This window comes from Dermacentor albipictus, unplaced genomic scaffold, assembly GCF_038994185.2.
Source record: "Dermacentor albipictus isolate Rhodes 1998 colony unplaced genomic scaffold, USDA_Dalb.pri_finalv2 scaffold_14, whole genome shotgun sequence".
NCBI lineage: Eukaryota > Metazoa > Arthropoda > Arachnida > Ixodida > Ixodidae > Dermacentor > Dermacentor albipictus.
Window position 1 is genome coordinate 5,972,649 of NW_027225568.1, and position 17,790 is coordinate 5,990,438.

Below are 17,790 nucleotides of genomic sequence, written 5' to 3' on the forward strand. Positions count from 1 at the left end.
AAAAAAAAAACCATGCAGTGTGTGTGCATCCGAGTACCGCATGTGAGGCCACTTACAAATCATGTTTATTATACTTGCCCGACGATTATATATTTTCATGGAACGGCAAAGTATTAGTACGTGGCCAGTCAGTGGCACCGTATGCACTTTGAAATAAACAGCACTGCCATGGGACAAAATGCACCCACACAGCACACACGCACGCAAAACGTGCACAACACACACGTACACACAACAAACGCACACACACCAAACACAGACACTATTCCAACGTTGGTGGTCTCTATTTTAGAAATGTAGAAGTATATACAGAACTTTGCACTGAGAAGTTTCATTTTATTGTTGTCAATATGCACTAAGATAAAAGATCTGTGAACCTTAGGATAATTGATGCTTCTGTAGTTTTCTTTTCTAAATACAGTTACGCATACAAAAAAAGACACTCATAAAGACTACTGTTTCATTTTAAAGGAGCTAACGAACACAAAGAAAGCCAAAGGTCGCATATGGGGCTCCAGCGATTCAGTTGCAAGTGTAATTGCCACCCTCCCACTGCCTCCGTTGCCTTGTTGATTTTGTTTTCATGCAGGTCACCTATTCATGACAATATTAACGAACCGTCTATGCAACTATGCTTGATACAATCTGTTTAAAACATGCAGCCAGTTAGAACGTGATATTAAAAACGAATATCCATATCCTCTCATGACTTCCTTCTTTATAACTGTTCTAAACTACCGTACTATGAAAAAGAGGACGATGTTGTCTACGTCCACCTCCATTATTTCCGTTCAACAAACTTTGATCAAACACGGAATAAAAATAACCAGGGAGCGAATCATAACGTTGGTAATATGGAGCCATGTAGAAGAGCGGTCGCGAGCAGAAACAACCCGAGTTCACATTTGTGCAGTTTCGTCTGTGCTTTCGCCACGTGCAGCTTGACGCCTCGCTTTTTTCGTCGTCGTTTAAGACGCGTGTCATAGGCGTCATTTATTCATCCTTTTAGTGCTGGGAAGAAACATGCATGAGAAAGCATGTGAAGCAAGAGGTGCGGCTACTGCACACGTGACCAAATACGGTGAACATTCGAGGTACGATAACACGTTGATCGCTTGAAGCTTGAGTTTCACGTCTTGCAGGCTGTATTGCACCATATCAGTCCTTCAGGTGCCACACCGCTCCTGCATTTGAAAGTCATTTTATTGCGATGGCAATTCTATGGACACTTCGGTCGCTTTCCTGACGTAACCCCCATCGCCGTGGTGTTCTGTATAAAGTTCAAGAGCGGTAAGATCGTCGCCGCGCTCCTTATGCTGTGTGTGCGAGTGAAAGCGAGTGAGGGTGAGCCGACGATGGCGGCGTTATCTCTCGCGTGCAAAGGAGGAAAGAGGGGAGGAAGCGTACCGTCTTCCGTCTCGCGCAAGTCACCGGCTGGAGGGGAAGGTGGTGGCGGTATGTTCTACTCTGGCGGTTGCTGCGTATGGCGCGGCCGCGTGGACCCTTTATAGAAAGCGATCTGCGATGGCTACAGAGTGTGCTGCCTGCTGATAGCTTCGTATGCGCTGTGTTTTCACCACTTAGCGTTGTAGCGAGAGGCAGCCCGAAAGTTATTTCGCTCGCTGCTGCTGCCGCGCTTCCTCACTCCAGCGTCTTGACAGCGATAGCGTACTGGGGTCGAGTGAGATGTGTTCACGTTTGCTTGTTCACGTGTTACAACATATGCTCGTTCACATATGACAATATATGCTTGTTAATTTAGTTAGTAAGCGAATTTTAACGAGTTTATACGGCCGATAAAACTACTATCCTTACTTTGTATAGCTGTCTAATAATTTTCTATTGCAACCAATCCTTCGCCTTTCGGACGAAACTGTGAGTTTCTTTTAGTGAGCATCAACAAGCTTATTTCACACGTTAATGGCTCGAATGTAAGCATTGTAAGCAAAAAGCGGATCTATTCCATATTATTTGGTCGTGTCCAGCCGAAAATCACACGAATCACGAAATAAGTAATATTGAGCAGTGGGAGGCCGTGTTTCTCAGCTGCGACCCTGACCTGCAGCCCAGGTCATCGAGATAGCTGAAGAAGCCGCCCGGGCCCAGGGGCTCGTGGATGCCTAACAACAACGTGATCCGTCAATACCTTGTTTTTAAATAAAGTCTTTACTCACTCACTCACCCATTTAATGACGGACATTATGTCAGTTTTATTTGCGCAAAGAACGGTAAAAAGCTCGGGCGAAACTCATTTACGCTTACTATCCTATGGCGAATTCCGAAACACGCCATATATGAGATGTGTCGTGCAACTGAGCTCCTCTATCGCGCTTCCCAATTAAACTTACTGCGTATGGCGCCCTCCCCAATGTGCACAATGCACCGTATACGGTGTTGTGAAGTCGGGGGTCCGTGCGGCCACCGAAGTTTCCATCGATGGTGCCGTGCAGGTGCCGGGAGAAAGATTTCCGAGCGACGCTTAAGAGAATGAACAAAAACGAATATATTCAAGAAGGTACATGGTTGAGATTTACAAAACGGCTCCAACTAACGGAGCACACTATGGTAGCGTCTTAGCATGTCCGAATGTCACACTGTTTCCGAGCGCCCTCTTACCCCCAGCCATCTCGGTCCGCGTTTATACCCTGCGTCGTCACTGCCCAGTCACCTACCCAAGTCAGGCGTCGGGCGACTGATGGCATCAAGAGGTCGGTTTCCCTTTTCCTCCGAAGGGAGTTTGGTCGGAAACGCAGCCACATGACTCATCTCCGGCGTGGACAGGCCAATTTGGGCTGCTGACAAGTGCGAGGAATCGTAGCGTTAAGTGTGACAACTGCATTTCGTAGGGGTGGCGTACCCCCTCTTAACGGCCGCCGGGCACAAGACCCCCGCTACCAGATAGTGCATCGGGAGGTCGAGGTGTTCGATGCAGCTCGGCCGGCTTGATGCCTGCATGTCTCGAAGCCCTGGGCCGCAGGTTCTGAGAAATGACGATCTCTGGCCCAAGACCTCTTGGTAGGCGGGCTCTGACTGGACTGCATAACTGCAAGGGGACAAGCTCCAATGAGCGACCGTTGTCAGCCACGCACAATGGCTCATGCGCCACGTGCACGCAACTCTCATCACCAGACTATGAATTTTAAAAAAATCTGACAACCCCCTTATCGCAAAACAAACCCTGAAACACAAGGTTCACGTTGATTTGGACAAGTACCCCAAAACTTCCATTTATGTGTTCTTGCAAATAGACGCAAACGGCTTTACGCAATCAGGCTAAGTAATCATGAATTAGCGTTTCCTCAGGTCAGGACGGCGAAGGGAGAACTAGCCTTGATAACCTCATGTCCGTATCACTTAACATCAGATAGCCACATGATCATTACATAACGCCAAATTGCGAAATCAACAAAAGGGAAAACCATCTTAAAACCTTATCACGTGCCTTAATTGGCTCAGACGGCCTCACTTATTCCGTTCTTCTTCTAGCGCACTTTTAAATTATGCTAATATGACGTGATGTGACATCCTGCCAAAAGTGACACCCTCTCTCCACAAGACAGCCCCTGCCTCACACAATCTAACGGCCGTTGTAGTGAGCTGCAGAAGCATTGTGAACAAAGTAGATGAATTAGCGGGCCTCATCGAATTTTTGAAAGCTGACGTTGTATTTGGGACAGAATTGTGGCTGATCCCATCCATCGGTGATAATGAGGTGTTTCCTAACTTTACCGCTTATTGAAATGATAGGGCACGAACGGGCGGAGGGGTGTTCTTGTTAGTTTGTTCTTTCTTACGGTCAACTTTGCTTGGTATTGGGCACGATGACGTAGAATCAGTCTGGAGGAAAGTGACCCATGCTGATAACACCTCATTCATTGCCGGTGCACTTTATCATCCGCCAAGTTCTGATGCGACTACGTTGCAGCAACTGCATGAAATTGTCTCTAAAACATCGGACCAAATAAATCTTGCCGGCGATTTCAACCTTCCAGACTTTTTTTTTATTTCGCAAGCATGCCCTTAGGCATAATACAAAGGATGTTAAAAGTACACGAACAGATTCGACTCGTGCAAAAAATCTAGGAGTGGACGATGATGTGGTCCATGAATCCAACGTTCAAGGTCTGATGGGCGGCCAGGCCGAAGGCCTGTTGCCCGGAGGTGGCGGAGACGGCTTAGATGAAGTCCTGGGCACGTCCATAGTAGGTGTGTGACTGTCACATTTTGGATTTCTGTGTTACAAAATGGGCATGATTAGCCGTAAGGACCGTGATACTGTTGTGGCCAGAGAGCGGTCACAGACGGGGTGTGCGCGACCCCGACACGTAGCCTCCTTAACATAACCTCCTCTCAGCAGGTTAACCCACCAGGGAGGTCTGACTAAGACGGAGGTATGAGAGCTCATGTGGTACGTCGGAGGTTTTCCTTTTCCCGGATCAGTCGTCCACAGGCGTCTTCAGGAAAATGTGGAAGCGGGTGTGTTGTAATCTGTGGGTGGGTTGCCATATCTGCTTCAAGGAGACCCGGCAGGGCTACTCGAGGCACCAACTGGACGCGTATGAGGATATTCGTAGTGGCAGCAAGAGGGTGAATGCTATCTGAGAATAGAGTGGACCGAGATACCCTACCTATGTCGTGGATGGCTTGAGTCGAGTCTGTGCGAAGGATGAGTTGATAGTATCGAGCAGCTTGAACAGTAGGTAGCAACGCGACCAAGCCGTTTCGTATGGCAGCAAGCTCGGCAAGATAGGCCGGTGGGGCAGGATCGGCAACATACGAGCACGTCTGGCGTGCCTCTGATAGCAATGGACACACGAGAGCTGTGTGAATCATGATGCCATTAACACTGGCATCAGTGTATGCTACAAGAGTCGCATCGTCTTGATTATCATCGGCGCGACGAAGGAGGGAAACTTGGACATTCGCCTGGCGAGGAACCGGGCACTACAGACGAGCAAGAGGCTTATTGTCACTTAATTGTACCCTCTTCCACAGAGCTACATCGGGTCTCATAGATGCTGGATTGTCTATTTCGTGTCCCATGTACCGGGCCAGTGAAGCAGCCGAGCAGAAATTTGATTGTTTTAGGGCACGCACGCGTCGACGTTGGTGTACGAGTTCGTCGATAGTGTTTAGTCGGGACTCGGCCTGTAAGGTTGGCAACCGAGTGAGATGTGGTAGTCCCGTTATGGCCCGCATGGCTTCGTTCTTAATGGCCTCAAGGCGGGCCCATTGTGCCTTCATGAGATGGTGAAACTGGGCTGTGTAGACAAGTCATGGTTGCAATGCAGAACGGACAAGAAGGCGAGCCATGTTGGTGCTCGCTCCGCCAGATTTCTTCGGAATCCGACGTATCAACTGTATCGTTTCTGCGCCCTGTCGCTTTGAATTCTGGACCCATGGTCCCCCAGATCCGAAATCCATTTCAAGGCCGAGTACACGGAGAGTTGAAGCCTCGTGGTAGGCACGTACCCAGGATTTTTTTTTCAGGGGGGGGGGGGCAACCTAAGGTAACTTCTATGGAAATGAGGGGGGGGGGTACATTTACTAGTACAAATGTGAATAACGTCCACCATTCGCTATAAAAACGCGTAAACTCACAAAACTGAAATGAAATAAGGTTTATTTTACAGGTACGCCTGTGCGATACACCTCTCCTCTACTTGGCAAACAAGGAACTACGCCAAATGGACTTGCGCAGGAAAGAAGCGCAGGAAGAACACTGCCAAGAACAAGAAGCCCAAAGTGTAAAATAAAGATTACTTTAGCAGAATGCAACTTAAAAAACAGCAGTTGGCAAACAAGGCACACAACCCGCGCGGAGTTGTGTTAATTCGCCAGCCAATCACAGACGCAAACAAAATCGTCGTCATGCGGCCTTTTCAAAATGGCGTCGTACTTGACCCCTCCGGAGCGTCTGCTGTTCTTGAAGAGTCTCCATCTGCGGACGCAATGAGGTGTGCAACAGGCATGGACAAAGTGTATGGAGTCTGAGCATTTCCCTCTTCAAAAGTCTGCGGTGCCGTTCATTTCACTTCTGTACCCGTTTTACTCATGAAACTTCAATGCGAACTGAAGTGAAACTTGACAATAAACAGTTGCAGCAAAGCAAGCACGTTATTTCAGTTCAGTGAAGAATTAGGCTTTGGCCATTCCACTATAATAGCCGAGGGAAAAGGAATGAAATTACGCACTAATAATTGTATTTTTGTGGTTACCGCCTTATTTGGGTAACGGGAAAAGTTTGAAGTACGAATTATTTGCAGCCTCGCGAAGGAACAGGGGCTGGCGGTTATGAGGGTGGGGGTGGGGCTTCACTGCAGGCTTAATTTGCATCCTACTATAGTAATGTTTTTTTAATTAGCTCTGGAAGAGTTATGCAGAAATAAATATATGTGGAACAATCACAGTTCTTTTGGATCCCTCGTTTATGCTCTACCAAGTGCCACAACCGACTCGTATTATTATTAGCGAAGTTGCGTAACGATGCGTGGCTGCCAGTCCCGTACAACCGCGTAGGGCGCAGGACGCTGCGATTCTAGACGTACTACGCCCACTGCGGAAGGTTAGAAAAACACCTACATACGCACAGCGGAGAAGTGGCTACGTCACGCGGCTCGAATGATAGCTGCAGAAGCGCCGTTCAAAACACACGGAATTGTTCTCTACTTCCTTTTTCTGTTCTACTTCCTTTTTAAATAAAAAATGTTGATCCATAAATATTTTCATAAGCAACGGTGAAATTTGATAGTTTTCGCTTTTCATTCCTGTTTCGTTGTTGCCTTGGCTCTCTCCCTTAGTAGTTCACCTAATTTTTCAACACCTTGCGACTCTTGTTTCCAGTTGGCAATTTTGCACGAGAACAGGTCTACAATTAGGGAAAAACCAGACGAGTTAAGTTGTGACAGTCACATTGCCTATGAGTTTAAGAGTTATTGCAGGGTTTGATGATGGACGCTGTATCGCATTATTTTATTTTCCACTTTACCTAACCCGTATCACGGGTAATGGTTACAATCGAGGAAATGATGAAGCAAAAGGAAAATTTAAAGGAAATTGGCGTTTTCTCTGGCCGCAACTCGTTCCACGTGCATACAGACCAGCTGACCACGAACCGAATCCAGTTCCTGGTCCCTGGGTCAGTCGAAACAAACAAGGTTGAACTAACGAAGCAACAGCTATGCGCGTGACTGTCGAAAAGACGGTGACAACGGATTGCGCGCTCACCGAATCTGAGAAAACTGTCCTTCACATCCCAGGAGATGCCGATATAACTACCGCCATCTAAAAGGAGTGAAAAAGGCAGCAAAAGGTTGACCGCCGAATAGTTGTCACGTTTCAACATTGATTTGGCGGCGCTTTAGGAATGTGCGTGAGAAGTGGTGGCATGGGCGGGCAGTGGGGGGGGGGGGAGGGGGGTATGCGTCTTAATTTCAGGGGGGGGGGGCGCGGGCCCCCCCTTGGGTACGTGCCTGCCTCGTGTTATGGTTGCTGATCCAGAGTTTACTGAAGAGGCCGGAGTGCCAGTAGACGGCGCCAATACTTGTTCGCTACTGACATGTACGTCGTCTTGTCCTTGGAAATGTCAAGGCCTATCTGAGCACACCAGTTGTGCGTCACGTTCAGGGCCTCTTGGAGCGCTTGTTCTTGGTGGCAGATTTCAGGATCAACTGACCAGACAGTGATGCCATCTGCCTACATTATGTACTGTGCGTTATGCACCGTCGCTAGCTTCCAAGCTAGTGGAAGGAGAGCAGTATTGAAAAGGACTGGTGCGAGCACAGATCCTTGTGGGACACCCCGATGTGCGACGAACTGACCTGTTGCTTGGCCAGCCACGCGAATTGAGAAGGTGCAAGCGCGCAGGAAGGCTTCGACGAATGTGCAGACATAGCTAGGGAACTGAAGCCAATGGAGAATTCCGACAATTGCTTTGTGACTCAGATGGTCGTACGCTCTACGAATATCTATTGCTAGGATGCTGCAAATTTTTAGGTAGCGGCCGCAGATGAGAACCATAGAAGGTAGGTACTCAAGGCCATCCTCTGCGCCTAAATGAGCATGGAAACCGATTTGGCCAGGATGATACCATGAGTACCACTCGAGCCACCATGCAATACGTGTCGCTAGCATACGCTCCATTAGCTTGCCTAACGTTGAGGTTAGTGCTATTGGGCGCATATGAACGATATTATCTTGGGGTTTTCCGAGTTTGGGAATAGACCTTTTCTGCATACCGCCATGAATCGGGGATGACTCCTGTAGCCCAAGCTTCGTTTATGGCCCCCAACAGCACTTCGAGAACCTTGCCTTCCGTGTTTTTATAAAGTTCATATGGTGTGCCATCCGGTCCTGGTGCCTCGCATGGCTTCGTCAGGTCGATTGCCGCTAAAACTTCCGCCATGGTGAAGACAGCCTGTATACCCTCGATGTCGGAGAGCGTAGGCGGCGTGCCTGCGTCCGCGGGAAGGCAGTTTTGAACAACGAAGGGAGGCGGTGCTGTGTCCAAAGCCGGAAAAAAGGTGTGGGCGACAGTTTCTGCGAATACTGCTGGTGTCTGGCCCGATGCTAACAAGGCGCAGGCTGCGGGCTCTGGAGGGCGCCGACCACGTTCCATTACTCGGAAGGTGCGCCAAATAGAGGCATTGGACGACGAAGGTCCGAGAGAAGAGCACCAGTCCACCCAGCGGCCACGTTCTAAGCGGTGTTCATGGCGCCGAGCTACTGCAGTAAGGCGTTGGGCCTCTAAGCGAAAGGTATTTGATGCAGGGTCGCGTGCTGATGCAAGTTCTGCTTGGCGGCGCGACGCCCAGAGACGCAGAAGTTGCAAATCAGGAGCGGTTCGCGATTCATCAACCCACGACGCACCTGTCGCCTCAACTAATGCCGCCTTAAGACAATGGGATGGGTCCACCATGAAGTTGGATGCATTGCTTTCTGATACCGCCCTTTATCTATCCCAGTCCACCACTCGACATAGTCGGCAGAGGCAGCCTGTTCCACCCGAAGATAAGCCAAGGTGAATCGGCTGATGGTCGCTACTCCAGCAGTCGGGTTCACATGACCTTGAAACGGTCGTCGTTCCTAGCCACCAAGTCTGGTGAGTGTGGCGGCGCGCGCGGGTGGCCACGCCGACGAGTAGGAATTGACACATTATTAATCAAAGTGAATTGGGCGTCCAAAAATGAATATAAAACTAAAGTTAACCTTGCGAAAGACCAGTACTTCAATCGACTTAATGATAATATGAAAACAAATCCAGAGCCTTTTTGGAAATACGTAAAAGGATGCGGATCTGACTCAACGCAAGTAAATGAAGTTGTTCACCATGATAAGGTCCTATCCGATGATACAGCTAAGGCAGCTTGCTTTTATGATTTTTTCATTCCGTATTTTTGCCCAAAACAACCTCTGGAAAATTTCATGGGAGAAAGTGCTGAGAAAGTGCATGAGAAAGCGCTGTGCCTGGCCAATCGCATCCTACCTCTATCTAATCTACACTAAATCTGTTTCTACTGGAGTGCTGCCGGAGGACTGGAAAATGGCACATGTATCTCCGGTTCATAAGGGTGGTCCAAAAAAATACGCAAACAATTATAGGCCTATCTCTTTAACATCCATTCCGATTAAAATATTAGAGCATATTTTGTACAAAGAAATAATGAAACATTTATTACAACAACATTAATAATTGATAACCAACATGGTTTTCGCAAGGGACTGTCCTGTACAACACAGCTAATTGAATTCTATCACGACCTAGTGGCTGAGGTGGATCAGAACGGGCAAACAGATTGCGTCTTCTTAGACTTTGGAAAGGCGTTTGAGACGGTTTGTCACTCATTGCTCTTTCAAAAACTTCATGAGGCAAATGTCAATCAAGAAGTGTGTAACTGGATTGCCAATTACTTGTCGCAGCGTCGGCAAAGCGTAATACTGAATGGCGTTACTTCTCCTTGGGTCGTGGTCACATCGGGTGTTCCTCAAGGGTCTGTTTTAGGGCCGCTATTGTTTTTAGTTTATATTAGCGATATTTCTGCCGGGATATCTTCGTGTTGACGCTTGTTTACAGACGGCTGCGTAGTGTATAGAAAAATAAAGAATGAACAGGACTCCATCGATATGCAAGCTGATCTTACTAACATTGTTTCATGGTGTGAGAAGTGGAAAATGCAACTAAATACAAAAAAATGTGTTCATGTGTCTATCACGAAAAAAAATGAAAATAATAGAAACCCGTTATATTTTGAACACTGATATTATTGACCAGCAATCTATGTATAAATATTTGGGTGTCACGCTTATAAGTAATTGTTTTTGGAACGCACATGTGAGTAATGTAGTTGCAATTGGTGCCAGTATGCTAAATGTTATTCAGCGAAATTTGAAATCTGTTCCTTTTGCCCTAAAAATACTGCTTATATTTCATTCGTTCGTCCAATCTTGGAGTATGCGTGTTGCGTTTCGGACCTTCGCCAGAAAACCTTGATCGACCAAATCGAGCGAATACAAAACAGAGCGGCAAGGTTCGTTCATGGGCGATACAAGCGAGAGGAGAGCTGCACTGCAATGAAAAGTGAGCTCGAATGGGAAGCGCTCTCGTCTCGCCGAAGGAAACTGCGACTAAAATTGCTATTGATCACATATAATAACAAAACCGGTATTAATAGAGACACTTATTTTAAACCGCCGCGTTGTGTATCTAAGAAAACAGATCATGTCTTCAAAATTCGAGAATACCGAACTAGAACGAACTTTATGCTAATTCATTCTTTGTCCAAACTGTAACAGAGTGGAATCGATTATCTTGTGACTAAGTGTGCTGTACGAATGAAGATGTGTGTTTTTCGAAGTTGTAACCCCCCTGCTTGCACGACCCCGGGCAAAGCGGGTTATCTCTGAATAAAGAATAAAGAATAAAGACGCAACGTGATTAGAATAAAACACCAAATCCGACCAATAATGACAAAAGCAAAAAAATTGTGCCGATTATCCAAAACAAATCGCGATTAAACGCACATTGAGGCTTTTTATCTTCAGCCTTCATCTATCTCCGTGTAAGGAAAGAAACTAAAACACTGACGGCTTTCCTTTCTCCAGTGTTATTCAGCTGTCGCATTTTCATGGAAGTAAACAAACTAACTAAAAAAATCTGCCACACCACGTCTTCTGTCTCACAAAAGTTCCTGAAACTTGAACGTTCCAAAATATTAATTTCATCGAAGAATTTAAAGATCATGAATGCAATCTAAAAAACGTGCCTCCAGAAGCACTCCTGCCAAATCAAACATGACTCGTTATGAACTCTCGCTCAAGCATAACATATCATTTGCGTAACTTGCGCGTGACCTTCCAAACTGTATGCAGCAATGACCCTGTTTGCCCTGCAATTCTACACTTGTCACGTAAACTTTCCACTTCAAACTATGGAACTAACCTGAGTCGAAAATGCTAATAGCCTAAAGAGATTGTGCTATTCTTTACGAATTGTCAAGCGTTCAGCGCGCAACTAATCTCCTACAAAAAGAATACGAAAGAACAAAACAGCTTGCAAAGCTTCTTCCCGATGTTTTTTTAGGCCTTAACACATCCATTCAGACAAGCTCGAGAGAGTCGCGCCTTCTAGAGTTCTCGCAAAGTGCGGTCGCAAAGACAGCAAAACTCGTTATTTGCCTGACACACCTGGCAGCTACGACTTTAGAACAAGAGCCTCCACGCACTAGGAGAGGGGTACATTCAAAGACCCGCGCGTGCACTGTTCCCTTAGGTGCCAGGCAGTGGACTTTCTTTGCTCTCGCGAGTGACCAGCGCTTGTAGCAGCCACCAGGACGCTTCCCTTTGGCCCTCTGCTTATAACGAGGCGCCCTCAATGCGTTTAAGAGACGGTTACTACGCCTGAATCTTCGCGAAACTCTCTTTTTCACGGCGGACATCACGCCGATCCCCGATCTCTGAAAACGCCTAAGCTCGGAAGTTACCGTCCTTCACTTTTTCACAGTCTTCGGCTGGATCTTGACTTTCGCGCCTTTGTCTATGTTGCCTTGGCGCTTCGCACGTTTGATTCTAGGCGCCTAGACCACGTCCGTCTTTCTCCTGCTGTGCCTACGCCTTCTATTCACAATCTGTTCTGACCTATGCGAACACCCATAGGTGACCTTTTGCGGCAGGATGATCGCACTTGCCACCTCCTTACACACTTGGCCCTAACGAGTCCTCCGTTTCTTGTGCGGGAAAACCGCCGCTCTCTACTGCATTCTCTTCGCTTCCGGCTGCTAACACGTCTGACTCGTCACTGCACGCAACTGCCTCGGAAACCGTTCCATGGTCCTCTGACCGCTGCTCAAAGGAGACAAACCCATCAGTCTCTGAGTCTCCTCCGGTGTTTTCGCCCTGAAAGCTTCCGTATCGGAGAAGGGTTCTCCTTGATCCGTCAGCGTTTGCTCCGAACCATTCGAAGAGCCATAGCTGATTGCTCTTGCAGGCTGGTCGAAATTGCCGCCTTCTTGCATATTTGCTCTGATTGAGGTGCGTCGATCGTCTTTTTCCAGAAGCGTCCCGGGGGAATTTGAAGTCTCCGGTTGCAAATTCCTACGGACAGAATTGCTGCCCTTTTGCTTCCCGGCAACATATCGCGCTTTGTCGCTTCTCTCCTATTGTCGCGGCGCACTGCGGAAACTTTGTCGCGTGCGTCTATCCTCGGCGAATTCTGCCACCCTTTGTTCTCAGCCTTCGATGTCGGCGCGAAATTCCAGACTAAAGTGTCTGAACAAAGCCTGGATTAGCCCTATCGTAGTCTCTTGCTTTCTCCTCGGACAAGCAGTTCATGAAGCACTTAGCGACACTCCACGGGATTAGCGCTGGTAATCCCTCGGTCCAAAAGTCTCGGCTGACACCCTCTTTCTCGGGCACACTTTCGAAATGAGCGAAGAAATTAACTATGCTTTCGTCTGCCTCGAAAGTGTGGTGCTGACGTCGCGCTATCTGCCATCTGAGTACCTGACTTTTGCGCTCAAGCTCTGGCATCGTATAGGAGCGTGCCGTTGCGCTGCCTCCTGCTCGCGCCTCTCGCACTCCTCTGCTTTTTGTTTTCTTTCAGTAATGTTTTCTCAAGCTTCGTCAGCCTCCCTCGACCGTCACCTCTTCTAGGGCCATGACGTCGAGAACTGCAACTTTTGTTTTTGCGAAGCCGATGCAAATACCCAACTCCTCGCAAATTAGAAGGAGGCCCTGCACTTCCAATTTCTCCATAGCGAATTCTTTTGTCTTCAATATTCACCCTTCCTTAAAACTGAAATCCCTCATTTAATGAAACTGAATTTCCAAAACTGTGCCCACCAGCGTAGCCTCTGAGATATCACGTCGCTTCTGAGATCGCGTAGCATCGGCGATTGCACCGGTGGCCCGCCGGTACGTATGTGCCGTGTACTGCATCCGGGCCACTTTCCCTGCACACTCCTCACTTGAACGTCCGGTGATGTTAAAATTCCACTGAATTTACTGCCTCTGGACACGTTGCAGCATCTAGCAGTGCGCCGGCGAAGTCTGGGCGTGACCTCAGGGAACCATCGCGCGCCGCTGGACATGAACACTCAGAATTAATCCCCCATTTCCAGGGAGTATTCGTGGTGTAGTGCGCAAAGACATCGGGCTGCTGTGTTTGAGGAAACCATGTGGCACTGCTTCGATTCTACCCAGCACTCGAGAAATGTCGAAGAACCTTTATTTGTGTTGAAAAGCACCGTTACCGAAGTCAAGCGCACATTTTTAGAGTGCACTAAATTTGGGGTCGTCACACATTTTTTACTTTCTATCTTCGAGATCGGCCCACATTTTTGGTTATCTAGATAGTCGGAAAGATAGCTCATGTGACAATTCCAAGAATGCTATTTGTATTGAAAGGAACGGCAAGTCTCGCCAACACAGCAACCCCACAGTAGAACTATAATCGACTGTTGTGCCATCACCACAAGCCCGGATTCCGAATCTGCAAGATGCAGAATCTATCCTGCGAGCGCCCTAATTCTCCCTTCACAAGTCAAGATGCTGAGCCGTCAGGCAGCGGGGTCCTGCGGGAGAAGCCTCGGCGAGCCGCATGTTTGGACGTGTCGGCGTGTGCCAGACAGCCCGGCGCCGCACCTCCCTTTGCCTGGAGGTCACCGCGCGCGCGAACTTTGAACCGGGTGGCCAGCGCGGTCGCTGGTTGGACCCCTCGGACGACCGTCGTGTGCTGAATTTGTATTGGGCCGTTTGAGTGACAATGGTTCTCGGGGATTATAAAGCGGCGAGGAGGCCGCCTCGAAAACAGGATCCGCCAACCCACCGGGAGAGAGTGTCGCTCCCGACTGGGGTGAGATGTGTCACGCGTTTTCGCCGGACGCCGTCGTGCGGGAACAGTCGCGTTTGTGTGAGCTCTCGGCCCCAGTGCCGATCCGATCTTGTCCTGTACAATGACCTGTATATAATGTATAAAATCCCTTTCGTTATTCTCATCGACGCCTGGCTCGGAGTCTTCGCTACCAACGCTCTGTCACGAAACGGGTGACGAGCGCTACGGGACCACAAAGTCGTAATAGTGGTGCAGCGGTGCAAGTTCGTAACACTGGTGGCAGCGGTGGGATGTCCGTAACACTGGATGGCAGCTACGGGATTGACCGGCATCAGCTACCTCGGCGCGGTGAGTGCCTGAAGTTTACCTCAAACACCAGACTTTCTCTGACACAGGTTATAGTAGCTTAGGGAAGGATTTGGTGTTGCATTGTGATAACCTTGTGTGTTTCAAGCCTAGTAAGAGTGTTTTGAAAACCAGGGGATGCTGAGGGGGTAAAACAGGGCAGTGTGTCAAATACTTGCATATGTCTTACTAGTAGTGTTATAGTAGCGTACGGCAGGTATATTCAAAAAGGGTAAACAGCAGGAGGACAGTGTGAACGATGGAGAAGTACAAGGTGAAGGAACTTCTCGAAATTTGTGAGGAGTTGGGCATTGAGTTGGGCTCAACCAAAAGAAAGAATGCGATCCTTGAGGTCATGAGGACTGGGGACGTAACGGCTGAGGAAGCCGCTGAGGCCTTGGCGGGTATCAATGAACGTCGGGAAAGGGAGGAAAGGAGAGAACAGCAACGTCGCGAGGATGAAAAGGAGGAAAGGAGAGAGATTCGTGAGCACGAGCTTAAAATGAAAGAGTTGGAGACCCGAAATAGCTCGCCAGCGCCTAGTCTCACTTCCAATGTTCCAAGAATACGCGATCAACTTCCACCCTTTGTCGTCGGAGAGGATATGGCCAAATACCTCGTGAAATTTGAGCACGTGTGCGAACGGAATAGCATTGAGCGATCCCTTTGGGCACAGAATCTGTTAGCGTTGCTTCCTGGGGAGGCATCAGACGTAATAACTTGCTTATCGAAAGAGGCGTTTGAGAGCTACAGTGATGTGAAGGAAGCGCTACTGCGGAAGTACAAATTGTCGCCCGAAGCTTTCCGGCAGAGGTTCCGGTATGCAAAAAAGGGTAAGGAGTCGAATGTTGACTTCGCGTTTCGTCTAAAAGCCGACCTGGTGGAATGGCTGAAGGGCGAAGAGGTTTACGACGACCGCGACAAAATTGTCGAATGCATCGCGTTGGAGCAGTTCTACCGTTGCATTGATGAGGATGTCCGGCTCTGGCTGCAAGATAGGCTAAAGGAGGTTAAGCTAAACAAGGCAGCAGAGTTAGCGGAAGAGTATTACACCCGCCGCAGCTTGCACAGCAAGGCAGTGCGCATAGAAAAAGCTGATAGGAGAGATTGGTTTTCCGGGAAGTCCGACGAACGGAAGCAAATCACGCGTCGCGAGTTTCGGGACGACGAATCCCTTACCAAAGAAACTGTAAGGGAAGGACAGAATGAATCTCAGAATGATGACGATGGTCCGAAACAGCGAAACGAAATGACGCGTTCTTTTGAAAAACGGAAACCGTTAACCTGCTACAATTGCAAAAAGCAAGGGCACATCGCTGCAAGCTGCCCAGAGAGAATTGCTTTTGCAACGATACAGGAAACTCACAAGAACATACGTCTATTGGAGCCCTATGTGCAGGAAATTAAGGTAAACGGCAAGAAGTGCCGAGCACTGCGGGACTCTGCAGCAACTATGGACGTTGTTCACCCGTCTTTTGTCTCCTCGAGTGATTTTACGGGAGAGTGCGTTAGGATACGGCAAGTGGCCGTGGAGAGGAGTGTCTGTTTACCGATCGCAACGGTTGTCATTGAAGGAGAGTTTGGGAAGCTTAACACAGAGGCCGCTGTGTCTGCCGCCCTCCCGGAGCACTTTTCCTACCTCTTTTCAAATAACTCGGAGCAGCTGCTGAAGGATCAGGGCAAATCATTCTTTGCCGACGTGGCGTACATGGCGCTCACGCGATCCAAAGCGCGCCTGCTGTCGAGGGAACTTGACTTTGCGTCGGTGAGCGAAGGGCGGTGCGGCACACGGACCGATCAAGGTAACTTGAGTGGCGAGCAGTCACGGGAGAGGCAGAGCTCGGAGGCTGGCCTAGACGAGCGGGTCCTGGAGGTGAGTGGGAGTGACGCGTGCAGTGCTAGCCGCGATATAGACGCGACGCCGCAATTAGGCGACGCGGGCTCCACACTCGCTCCGGTTTCCGCCAGCTGGCAGGAGCAGGCTGCAGTTGAAAGGGAAACTCGGATTCGCGAGCAACAGGAAGATTGTTCACTAGCCGATCTGAGGAAGAGCGTCAAACGGGGAGTGAAAAAAAAGAGGGTTTCATTTGGCAAGGAATCTGGCTTATTGTACCGCCGCTACACGGATAAGCAGGGTCGCAGATATAAGCAGCTTCGGATTCCGCGAAAATATCGCCGGGAAAAATGAATGACCTCACTTGCTTCCTCAGTAGTATGTTTTCGGTCCAAGCGATTTCAAGGGGACCATTCTATTTGTCATTATTATTGATGATTATAATTGTTTCTATTTTGTTGAGTTGTTAATTTGAAAACTGGTTGTTTCAGCCTTGTGTACTAGATCGTACACCTGCCTCTTGTTGCAGCGGGAGAAAAAGGGGGATAACAATTTAGTTAGGTTGATTTGGATTATGGCCTTGTCTGGTGTTTGACGGGAGACAGAGGGCACTTGTTCGTGTTGGGTGTTGCCTTTTGCCGGTCGGTTTTGCAAGCTGCAGAACGACCAACCGGGACCAGTGGCGAGAAGCAAGGTCTTAGGAACGACCCGAGCGGAGCTGGTCAAGGTGCCTTGGCGACGACGCGGTGAGCAGAGCTCCTGTCCTGGCGAGTCGGACCTGGGCAGGTGAAGTTACCTGGCGTCCCGACACTGGACGTGAACTTGGACGAGCCTGACGAACGTGCGCGCCTGGCATCCGAGCCACGTGGAGGCAGCTCGTCTTCCCGGCGCCTTATCTGAGGGCGGGGATGCTGTTGTGCCATCACCACAAGCCCGGATTCCGAATCTGCAAGATGCAGAATCTATCCTGCGAGCGCCCTAATTCTCCCTTCACAAGTCAAGATGCTGAGCCGTCAGGCAGCGGGGTCCTGCGGGAGAAGCCTCGGCGAGCCGCATGTTTGGACGTGTCGGCGTGTGCCAGACAGCCCGGCGCCGCACCTCCCTTTGCCTGGAGGTAACCGCGCGCGCGAACTTTGAACCGGGTGGCCAGCGCGGTCGCTGGTTGGACCCCTCGGACGACCGTCGTGTGCTGACTTTGTATTGGGCCGTTTGAGTGACAATGGTTCTCGGGGATTATAAAGCGGCGAGGAGGCCGCCTCGAAAACAGGATCCGCCGACCCACCGG

General features: G+C 49.0%; 1 long non-coding RNA gene across 1 annotated transcript in view; it reads right to left on the bottom strand.

The window, feature by feature from the left end:
- The window catches only part of LOC139051809 (uncharacterized), a 31,316-nt gene that overhangs the window by 625 nt on the left and 12,901 nt on the right, over window positions 1-17,790 (bottom strand). The window contains exon 2 of the long non-coding RNA XR_011509563.1: window positions 2,673-3,043. This is a non-coding gene — a long non-coding RNA (uncharacterized lncRNA). The remainder of the gene's footprint in view (window positions 1-2,672; window positions 3,044-17,790) is intronic.